This window comes from Pan troglodytes, chromosome X, assembly GCF_028858775.2.
Source record: "Pan troglodytes isolate AG18354 chromosome X, NHGRI_mPanTro3-v2.0_pri, whole genome shotgun sequence".
NCBI classification, from domain to species: Eukaryota; Metazoa; Chordata; class Mammalia; order Primates; family Hominidae; genus Pan; species Pan troglodytes.
In genome coordinates, this window is record NC_072421.2 from 134412771 (window position 1) to 134424520 (window position 11750).

The 11750-nt window shown below is 41.8% G+C and overlaps 1 pseudogene; it reads right to left on the bottom strand.

Annotated features, from left to right (window-relative positions):
* Positions 1–886: 886 nt before the first annotated feature.
* Positions 887–10345, bottom strand: LOC104004013 (serine/arginine repetitive matrix protein 1-like; annotated as a pseudogene).
* Between the last annotated feature and the right edge of the window lie 1405 nt (positions 10346–11750).

An 11750-nucleotide genomic window follows, 5' to 3' on the forward strand; every position in this document is an offset into this window, starting at 1 on the left:
ACTTGTTACTATCCTTTCTTTTCTTTCTTTCTTTTTTTTATTATAGCCACCTAGTGGGTGTGAAGTGTTATTTTAGTTTTTTAAAAAATTTAGAAATTTATTCTGTTTAATCCACAAGCTTTATATAGCTTTAGTTAAAAAAAAAAAAAAAAAAAAACGAAAAAACATGAAAACAAAAACAGTGAAACCAAGACACTATTCCAAAGTCTGGACCCTTCCAGCCTTCCAAATACAAGAGCTCTGAAAGTTGTATATACTGATTGGAAGAACAAGAGAAAAATATGAACAGAGCCATGACATTTCATTAAACAAAATTGTATGTAACTGAAGGATCCTTCCTGGGACTAGCTCATTGCCTTTACAAAAGATAAAACAAAAACAGAAAACCAGAAGAATAAAATGAGAGTCCAGTGTTCCAAATCAACTTGATACACATCAATATAAATCCACAGTGTCCTGGCAAACAGCATGCTTTCATTTTCTGTCTCATCCTAGAGCTCGAATCCTGATTCATCTCAGCAGAGACTCCACAGGCAACAGGAAAGATTATGGCATTGAAATACTCATTTATACTTTTATGGTAGTTCAAAATGGTGGTCTTATTTCTGGGCAAGCTTACAGACCATACAAGGTCAGAAGCATAACTTAAACGGGTGCTAAGACTCAAATGAAAAAAATGTAAAGAAAAAGAAAAACAGAAAGAAAACCAAAACCAAACCAAACAAACAAAAAAAAAACCCTCTGGGAATAGCCAGGGCATTTAAAGGAACCATAAAAATGCTAATAGTATTTAAACCTCCCTTTTTAAAAAGGGGATTTTTTTTGGCTTAAAATATTTCACTCTGAATGAATTATGTCAACTGTCAACGAAAGAATGTTGCTAATACAGTGTGGACAACTTTTGCAATGTAAATCCATGCCCCTTGTTTTTACATGGTGAACTTCAACCTAGCAATTATTACAACAAATGTTAGAGTCTAAAGCTCAAACACATTTTAGCAATTTTGAAATTGAACTGCCTACAAACCAAATAAAATTTACATCACAACAAACATTTCCGCCTAAGACTGTGGGGACACTTGGGCCTTCCTCATTGATCTCAGGACCTTTTCACGCAGGTGCTTTTCTTTTTTATTTTTATTTTTCGGAGACGGAGTCTCACTCTTGCCCAGGCTGGAGGGCAGTGGCGCGATCTCAGCTTACTGCAACCTCCGCCTCCTGGATTCACACCATTCTCCTGCCTCAGCCTCCCGAGTAGCTGGGACTACAGGTGCCCGCCACCACGCCTGGCTAATTTTTTTGTATTTTTAGTAGAGATGGGGCTTCACCGTGTTAGCCAGGATGGTGTTGATCTCCTGACATCGTGATCCACCCACCTCGGCCTCCCAAAGTACTGGGATTACAGGCATGAGCCACCGTGCCTGGCCAACGCAGGTGCTTTTCTAAGTCATCAAGGTTATCTTCAGCTTCACTTTCAGTCTCCTCCTTCGGCTCTGGCGCTGCCACTGGTTCTTCCTGTGATAATGTGGTTGTGGCAGCTGCAGTGGCTGCAGGGGTCGCAGCGGCTGCAGCCACAGCCTTTTCCTTGTGTTTTTTGTGCTGCTTGTGCTTATCCTTTTGGTGTTTCTTGTCCTTTTTTTTTTTTTAAATATATGATGCAATTTTATTACCGTTTTTTCTATATAAATGACACAAAATTTAGACCAATAAAAACAATTTCTTCCATGAAATTTCAACAGCTGAGCTGTGTTGGGAAGAGCTAAACTGCTTGATGTCGGAGGTTTTTTTTTTTTTTTAATTTAAGTTCTAGGGTACATGTGCACAATGTGCAGGTTTGTTACATATGTATGCATGTGCCATGTTGGTGTGCTGCACCCATTAACTCGTCATTTACATTAGGTATATCTCCTAATGCTATCCCTCCCCCCTCCCCCCACCCCACAACAGGGCCTGGTGTGTGATGTCCCCCTTCCTGTGTCCAAGTGTTCTCATTGTTCAGTTTCCACCTATGAGTGAGAACATGTGATGTTTGGTTTTTTGTCCTTGCGATAGTTTGCTGAGAATTATGGTTTCCAGCTTCATCCATGTCCCTGCAAAGGACATGAACTCATCATTTTTTATGGCTGCATAGTATTCCATGGTGTATATGTGCCACATTTTCTTAATCTAGCCTATCACTGTTGGACATTTGGGTTGGTTCCAGGTTTTTGCTATTGTGAATAGTGCTGCAATAAACATACGTGTGCATGTGTTTTTATAGCAGCATGATATATAATCCTTTGGGTATATACCCAGTAATGGGATGGCTGGGTCAAATGGCATTTCTAGATCCCTGAGGAATCGCCACACTGTCTTCCACAATGGTTGAACTAGTTTATAGTCCCACCAACAGTGTAAAAGTGTTCCTATTTCTCCACATCCTCTCCAGCACCTGTTGTTTCCTGACTTTTTAATGATTGCCATTCTAACTGGTGTGAGATGGTATCTCTTTGTGGTTTTGATTTGCATTTCTCTGATGGCCAGTGGTGATGAGCATTTTTTCATGTGTCTGTTGGCTGCATAAATGTCTTCTTTTGAGAAGTGTCTGTTCATATCCTTCGCCCACTTGTTGATGGGGTTTTTTTTTTTTGGAAATTTGTTTGAGTTCTTTGTAGATTCTGGCTATTAGCCCTCTGTCAGACGAATAGATTGCAAAAATTTTCTCCCATTCTGTAGGTTGCCTGTCACACTGATGGTAGTTTCTTTTGCTGTGCAGAAGCTCTTTAGTTGAATTAGATCCCATTTGTCAATTTTGGCTTTTGTTGCCATTGCTTTTGGTGTTTTAGACATGAAGTCCTTGCCCATGCCTATGTCCTGAATGGTATTGCCTAGGTTTTCTTCTAGGGGTTTTTATGGTTTTAGGTCTAACATTTAAGTGTTTAATCCATCTTGAATTAATTTTTGTATAGGGTGTAAGGAAGGGATCCAGTTTCAGCTTTCTACATATGGCTAGCCAGTTTTCCCAGCACCATTTATTAAATAGGGAATCCTTTCCCCATTTCTTGTTTTTTTCAGGTTTGTCAAAGATCAGATAGTTGTAGATGTGTGGTTTTATTTCTGAGGGCTCTGTTCTGTTCCATTGGTCTATATCTCTGTTTTGGTACCAGTACCATGCTGTTTTGGTTACTGTATCCTTGTAGTATAGTTTGAAGTCAGGTAGCGTGATGCCTCCAACTATGTTCTTTTGGCTTAGGACTGACTTGGCAATGTGGGCTCTTTTTTGGTTCCATATGAACTTTAAAGTAGTTTTTTCCAATTCTGTGAAGAAAGTCATTGGTAGCTTGATGGGGATCGCATTGAATCTATAAATTACCTTGGGCAGTATGGCCATTTTCACGATATTGATTCTTCGTATCCATGAGCATGGAATGTTCTTCCATTTGTTTGTATCCTCTTTTATTTCATTGAGCAGTGGTTTGTAGTTCTCCTTGAAGAAGTCCTTCACATCCCTTGTAAGTTGTATTCCTAGGTATTTTATTCTCTTTGAAGCAATTGTGAATGGGAGTTCACTCATGATTTGGCTCTCTCTCTGTTATTGGTGTATAAGAATGCTTGTGATTTTTGCACATTGATTTTGTATCCTGAGACTTTGCTGAAGTTGCTTATCAGTTTAAGGAAATTTTGGGCTGAGATAATGGGGTTTTCTAGATATACAATCATGTCATCTGCAAAGAGGGACAATTTGACTTCCTCTTTTCCTAATTGAATACCCTTTATTTCTTTCTCCTGCCTGATTGCCCCAGCCAGAACTACCAACACTATGTTGAATAGGAATGGTGAGAGAGGGCATCCCTGTCTTGTGCCAGTTTTCAAAGGGAATGCTTCCAGTTTTTGCCCATTCAGTATGATATTGGCTGTGGGTTTGTCATAGATAACTCTTATTATTTTGAGATACGTCCCATCAATACCTAATTTATTGAGAGTTTTTAGCATGAAGGGCTGTTGAATTTTGTCAAAGGCCTTTTCTGCATCTACTGAGATAATCATGTGGTTTTTGTTGTTGGTTCTGTTTATATGCTGGATTATGTTTATTGATTTGCATATGTTGAACCAGCCTTGCATTCCAGGGGTGAAGCTCACTTGATCATGGTGGATAAGCTTTTTGATGTGCTGCTGGATTCGGTTTGCCAGTATTGAGGATTTTTGCATCAATGTTCATCAGGGATATTGGTCTAAAATTCTCTTTTTTTGTTGTGTCTCTGCCAGGCTTTGGTATCAGGATGATGCTGGCCTCATAAAATGAGTTAGGGGAGGATTCCCTCTTTTTCTATTGATTGGAATAGTTTCAGAAGGAATGGTACCAGCTCCTCCTTGTACCTCTGTACCTCTGGTAGAATTCGGCTGTGAATCCATCTGGTCCTGGACTTTTTTTGGTTGGTAATCTATTAATTATTGCCTCAATTTCAGAGCCTGTTATTGGTCTATTCAGAGATTCAACTTCTTCCTGGTTTAGTCTTGGGAGAGTGTATGTGTCGAAGAATTTATCCATTTCTTCTAGATTTTCTAGTTTATTTGCATAGAGGTGTTTATAGTATTCTCTGATGGTAGTTTGTATTTCTGTGGGATCGGTGGTAATATCCCCTTTATCATTTTTTATTGCATCTATTTGATTCTTCTCTCTTTTCTTCTTTATTAGTCTTGCTAGTGGCCTATCAATTTTGTTGATCTTTTCAAAAAACCAGCTCCTGGATTCATTGATTTTTTGAAGGGTTTTTTGTGTCTCTATCTCCTTCAGTTCTGCTGTGATCTTAGTTATTTCTTGCCTTCTGCTGGCTTTTGAATGTGTTTGCTCTTGCTTCTCTAGTTCTTTTAATTGTGATGTTAGGGTGTCAATTTTAGATCTTTCCTGCTTTCTCTTGTGGGCATTTAGTGCTACAAATGTCCCTCTACACACTGCTTTAAATGTGTCCCAGGGGTTCTTGTATGTTGTGTCTTTGTTCTTGTTGGTTTCAAAGAACATCTTTATTTCTGCCTTCATTTCATTATGTACCCAGTAGTCATTCAGGAGCAGGTTGTTCAGTTTCCATGTAGTTGTGTGGTTTTGAGTGAGTTTCTTAATCCTGAGTTCTAGTTTGATTGCACTGTAGTCTGAGAGGCAGTTTGTTATAATTTCTGTTCTTTTACATTTGCTAAGGAGTGCTTTCCAACTATGTGGTCAGTTTTGGAGTAAGTGTGATGTGGTGCTGGGAAGAATGTATATTGTGTTGATTTGGGGTGGAGAGTTCTGTATATGTCTATTAGGTCTGCTTGGTGCAGAGCTGAGTTCAATTCCTGGGTATCCTTGTTAACTTTCTGTCTCATTGATCTGTCTAATGTTGACAGTGGGGTGTTAAAGTCTCCCATTATTATTGTGTGGGATTTTAAGTCTCTTTCTAGGTCTCTGAGGACTTGCTTTATGAATCTGGGTGCTCCTGTATTGGGTGCATATATATTTAAGATAGTTAGCTCTTCTTGTCGAATTGATCCCTTTACCATTATGTAATGGCCTTCTTTGTCTCTTTTGATCTTTGTTGGTTTAAAGTCTGTTTTATCAGAGACTAGGATTGCAACCCCTGCCTTTTTTAATTTTCCATTTGCTTGACCTTCCTCCATCCCTTTATTTTGAGCCTATATGTGTCTCTGCACGTGAGATGGGTTTCCTGGATACAGCACACTGATGGGTCTTGACTCTTTATCCAATTTGCCAGTCTGTGTCTTTTAACTGGAGCATTTAGCCCATTTACATTTAAGGTTAATATTGTTATGGGTGAATTTGATCCTGTCATGATGATGTTAGCTGGTTATTTTGCTCGTTAGTTGATGCAGTTTCTTCCTAGCCTCGATGGTCTTTACAATTTGGCATGATTTTGCAGTGGCTGGTACTGGTTGTTCCTTTCCATGTTTAATGCTTCCTTCAGGAGCTCTTTTATGGCAGGCCTAGTGGTCACAAAATCCCTCATCATTTGCTTGTCTGTAAAGTATTTTATTTCTCCTTCTCTTATGAAGCTTAGTTTGGCTGGATATGAAATTCTGGGATGAAGATTCTTTTCTTTAAGAATGTTGAATATTGGCCCCCACTCTCTTCTGGCTTGTAGAGTTTCTGCCGAGAGATGCTCTGTTAGTCTGATGGGCTTCCCTTTGTGGGTAACCCGACCTTTCTCTCTGGCTGCCCTTAACATTTTTTCCTTCATTTCAACTTTGGTGAATTTGACAATCACGTGTCTTGGAGTTGCTCTTCTCAAGGAGTATCTTTGTGGCATTCTCTGTATTTCCTGAATTTGAATGTTTGCCTGCCTTGCTAGGTTGGGAAAGTTCTCCTGTATAATATCCTGCAGAGTGTTTTCCAACTTGGTTCCATTCTCCCCGTCACTTTCAGGTACACCAATCAGATGTAGATTTGGTCTTTTCACAGAGTCCCATATTTCTTGGAGGCTTTGTTTGTTTCTTTTTATTCTTTTTTCTCTAAACTTCTCTTCTCTCTTCATTTCATTCATTTGATCTTCCATCACTGATACCCTTTCTTCCAGTTGATCGAATCGACTACTGAGGCATGTGCATTTGTCACGTAGCTCTTGTGCCATGGTTTTCAGCTCCATCTGGTCCTTTAAGGACTTCTCTGCATTGGTTATTCTAGTTAGCCATTCGTCTAGTCTTTTTTTAAGGTTTTTAACTTCTTTGCCATGGGTTCGAGCTTCCTCCTTTAGCTCGAAGAAGTTTGATCATCTATAGCCTTCTTCTCTCAACTTGCCAAAGTCATTCTCTTTCCACCTTTGTTCCGTTGCTGGTGAGGAGCTGTATTCCTTTGGAGGAGGAGAGGTGCTCTGATTTTTAGAATTTTCAGTTTTTCTGCTCTGTTTTTTCCCCATCTTTGTGGTTTTATCTACCTTTGGTCTTTGATGATGGTGACGTACAGATGGGGTTTTGGTGAGGATGTCCTTTCTGTTTGTTAGTTTTCCTTCTAACAGTGAGAGTCCTCAGCTGCAGGTCTGTTGGAGTTTGCTGGAGGTCTACTCCAGACCCTGTTTGCCTGGGTATCAGCAGCGGAGTCTGCAGAACAGCGAATATTGCTGAACAGCAAATGTTGCTGCCTGATCGTTCCTCTGGAAGTTTTGTCTCAGAGGGGTACCCGACTGTGTGAGGTGTCAATCTGCCCCTACTGGGGGGTGCCTCCCAGTTAGGCTACTCGGGGGTCAGGGACCCACTTGAGGAGGCAGTCTGTCCATTCTCAGATCTCCAGCTGCATGCCAGGAGAACCACTACTCTCTTCCAAGCTGTCAGACAGGGACATTTAAGCCTTCAGAGGTTTCTGCTGCCTTTTGTTTGGCTATGCCCTGCCCCCAGAGGTGGAGTCTACAGGGGCAGGCAGGCCTCCTTGAGCTGTGGTAGGCTCCACTGAGTTCGAGCTTCCTGGCCACTTTGTTTACCTACTCAAGCCTCAGTAATGGCGGGTACCCCTCCCTCAGCGTTGCTGCCACATTGCAGTTCGATCTCAGACTGCTGTGCTAGCAATGAGTGAGGCTCCATGGACGTAGGACCCTCCGAGCCAGGTGCGGGATATAATTTCCTGGTGTGCCGTTTGCTAAGACTGTCAGAAAAGTGCAGTATTAGGGTGGGAGTGACCTGATTTTCCAGGTGCCACTTGTCCCCCCTTCCCTTGGCTAGGAAAGGAAATTCCCTGACCCCTTGTGCTTCCCGGGTGAGGCGATGCCTTGTCCTGCTTCGGCTCACGCTCGGTGCACTACACCCACTATCCTGCACCCACTGTCTGACAATCCGCAGTGAGAGGAACCTGGTACCTCAGTTGGAAATGCAGAAATCACCCGTCTTCTGTGTCGCTCACGCTGGGAGCTGTAGACTGGAGCTGTTCTTATTTGGCCATCTTGTAACCACCCCCGTCTTGTCCTTCTTTTTCTTCTTTTTTTTTCCCACCTCCTTCTTGATCTGGCTTTCTTGGCGGTGATGCTCTTGGTGTTGGGCTTTTGGCCTTTTTGACTGGTACAGCTGGTGTCCAGTTTGTAGATGGTGACTGAGACTGGATGGGGGATGGAGGTGCTGGGGGCTTTTAAGCTGCTGGCTCTGGAGACCCGGAGACAGATCAGGATGATGAGACCCTCATTATAGACTGTGGGCTTGGTGAAGCAGCCTTTTTTGTTTTTTTAGGTTCCAGAGTCCTGGAGACTCTCCTAAAGGGCCTAGTATTTGGAGACAGGGACTGCCTTCTTTGGGGTGATGACGACCCTGCTCTTCGAACAAGTGGAGAACTTGAGGTCTGAGGAGCTCGAGGCCGTGGTGAGGGTGAATGTCATTTGTTTGGTTGTGGTGATCGGGCCTCGTGGGTAGAGCGGCTTGGGGAAGACCCTTTCCTATGCTTGGATGATAATGAAGGTGAACGTCTCTTGGTGACTGAGGAGCTTCCTTGTTTGGGAGGTGGAGAATGGGAGACCCAATGCTTGGGCGGTGGAGATGGTGATGCTCTTTGTTCAGGAAGGGGAGGAGAAGAAGCCCTTCTTCTCTTTGGAGGTGGAGAAGGAGAGTATCTCCTCTGTATTGGAGGAGAGTATCTTCTAGGAGAAGGTGAGCACCGACGTGAGGGAGGAGAAGGAGTTCTTTTTTGTGGTGGTGGTGTGGGAGAACTGTGCCCTCAAGGAGGAGGGGCAGGAGAAAGAGACCATCGCCTTCTGGTGGGTGGTGGGGATGGAGTTCTCCTCTGTCTACGAGGGTAAGTCTCTTTTTGGCGCTTTTGTGGTGATGGAGAGGCACTCCGGGAAGGGGAATGTCTCCGCCGCCTGCCAACCTCACCATTCTTCACATGGGATCTCATGGGTCGTTCATCTTCTGAAGAGGAGGATGAGCCAGAGTCAGATGAAGACTGCAGGTTTTGTTGTCTGTATTGGTGTCTCTGCTGCACAGAATCTGCTGCAGCCATTTTACCATGTTTATCTTCTTCTGATTCAGACAACTACTTTTCTAGGCTTCGGTGCTGGTGAAGGGCACTCCCTTTTCTCAGTACCTTTATGTTTTGTTACTACCTGAAGTTCTCCCTGGAGACACGGAAACACGATTTTTTCTTGTACAGTTTGACTGCTGGGGTGTTGGGGAATGCTGAGTTTTGGGTGGTGGAGTTGCAGGAGGAGATGGCCTGTACCTTCGCCTTGGAGGACTTGCTGAAGGAGATAACTTACGAGTGTTTTGAGGGGGGCTGGATGTCCTCTTGGGAGGCTTCTTTGGTGACCGGGAATGAGATGAAGAGGATGATGAGCTATTCCCAGACAAGGATGCTGATGAACGTCTTCTTCATCTTACTGGAGATCTACTCCTTCTATGCCTTGGTGGAGGAGGCATTCTTCTTGGTGGGGTTCTTCTTCGAGGAGATGGCCGCCGCCTTGGGCTTGGCCACCTTCTAGGTGAATACGATCTTGATTGGGATCTATGGCGCTGTCTAGGTGGAGTGTGAGAAGGACAGTGGGGACCGCATCTGAGATTTTGATTTGGAGTGTGACTGAGATCGTGGTCGGGTCTTCTTCTGCTTTTCTTTTTTGGAATTTTTTTTTCCGGAGAAGGTTCTTTAGGCTCTGGTACAGGTTCAGGTTTGGGAACTTTCAGAATGTCACTAGTAGAAGTGGTCTGTTGTACTGAAGGTTCTTTTACTTTCACTGAAGGTTCTGGGAGCTCTGGAGTTTTTTCCTTCTTTTCTGGAGCAGGAAAAGGACTCTGGCCCTTGGTTCTTTGTTGGGGAGATCGAGAATGACTGTGCTTTCTCTCTTCTAACAGGGGAAGATTGTCTTTTAGGGGAAGAAGATTTGTGTCTTCTTGGGCTACGAGACCTCTCCCTTTTTTCTCTGCTGCTTTCTTTTTCTAACTTATGCCTTTTATCTTTGTCTTCATCTTGCTTTTTCATAGATGCCAATTTTTCTTATTCAATCTGTCTTTGTTTTATTTCTTCTTTCTTCAGTTCTAGGAAAGCAGAAGAGATTCCCGAGATGTTTTCTTGTGCACTTAGCAGCAGGGGCCACAGTTCTCCTGTAAATTCTCGAGCATTTTTTCCATTCGAAAATCCATTCAGGTTGATTTGCATCATTTTGGAGTCTGGATTCTTCACTTACAGCTGGTTGAATATAAACTCAATCACAACATCATCTTCAAACCCAAGGATTTTTGTTACTCTTTTTGTTATTCAAGGCTTTATAACTTCCAAATTTACTTTGCTCGTGTCCACCTTTTTTTCTAGGCATTCTGCAAATTTCAGCTGCTTCAGTAGTTTCTTCTGTTTGTTGCTGAACCGATTATACTGTTCTGCACTTGATCGGTGGAAGAATCCTGAGTCCATCTTGCCGCCTCGCTTGGAGATCGCTCCCTATCCCAGGGTGCACCGCCTATTTTATAGTTTTAATTTGCATTTCCCTGATGACTAATGATATTGAGCATCTTTTCATGTGCTTATTGACCATTTGCATGTCTTCTTTGGAAGTATGTCTATTAAAATCCCCATTTAAAAACTGGATTATTTTTCTTTTTATTGTTGCGTTTTGAGAGTTTTTAAAATACATTCTGGATACTAAATCCTTATCAGGTATGTGACTTGCAAATGTTTTCTTCTGTCCCATGGACTGTCTTCTCAGTTTCTTGATTGAATTCTTTGAAGCACAAAATTTAAATTTTGACAAAGTCTGTCATTGGTTGCGTGTGGATTTCGTGTCACATTTAAGAAACCATTGCCTAATCTAATGTCACTAAAATTTATTTCTGTTTTACAGTTTTATATTTTTATGTCTTAAATTTAAGTCTTTGATCCATTTCAGGTTAACTTTTGTATATGGCACAAGATGAGTCTAATTTCATTCTTTGCATGTGGATATCCAGTTTGTCTTGACACCATCCGCTGAAAAGACTATTCTTCCCCTATTTAATTGTCTGGAGTTCCTTGGTGAAAATCAAATGGTCATAAATCTATGGGTTGGTTTCTGGACTCTCAATCCTATCTTATTGGTCTATCCTTACATGTTAATCCTTATGCCAGTACCACAACATCTTGATTACTGTGGCTTTGTATTAAATTTTCAAATTAGGAAGTGTGAGTTCTCCAACATTCTTCTTTTTCAAGATTGTTTTGGCTAGACTTTTGCATTTTCATATGTATTTTAGAAAGAACTTCTCAATTTCTTCAGAAAGTCAACTGTAAGCTGGGTGCAGTGGTATGTGCCTGTAGTCCCAGCTACACAGAAGGCTGAGGCAGGAGAATCCCTTGAGCCCAGGAATTTTAAGGCCAGCCTGGGCAAAACAGCAAGACCCCATTTCAAAAAAATAAAATCCAAACAGAATAAAACAAAAAAGCCAGCTGTGACTTTGATAGGTATTGCATGGAATCTGTGGATTAATTTGGAGAATATTGCCATCTTAGCAATATTAAGTCTTCTAGTTCGTGCACACAGGATATCTTTCCACTTGTTTGGCCTTGTTTAATTTATTTCAGTGACGTTATACTTTGTATGATTTCAGTTCTTTTCAATTTATTGAGACTTTTTTATGGCCCAACACGTGGTCTACCCTGGAGAATGTTCCATATATACTTGAGCAGAATGTATATTCTGCTCTTGTTGGATGGAGTGTTCTGTAGATGTCTGTTAGATCTAGTAGGTTTATAGTGTTGTTCAAGTCTTTCATTCTCTTGTTGATCTTCTGTCTAGTTGTTGTATCCATTATTGAAAGTGGGGTACTGAAGTCGCCAACTATTA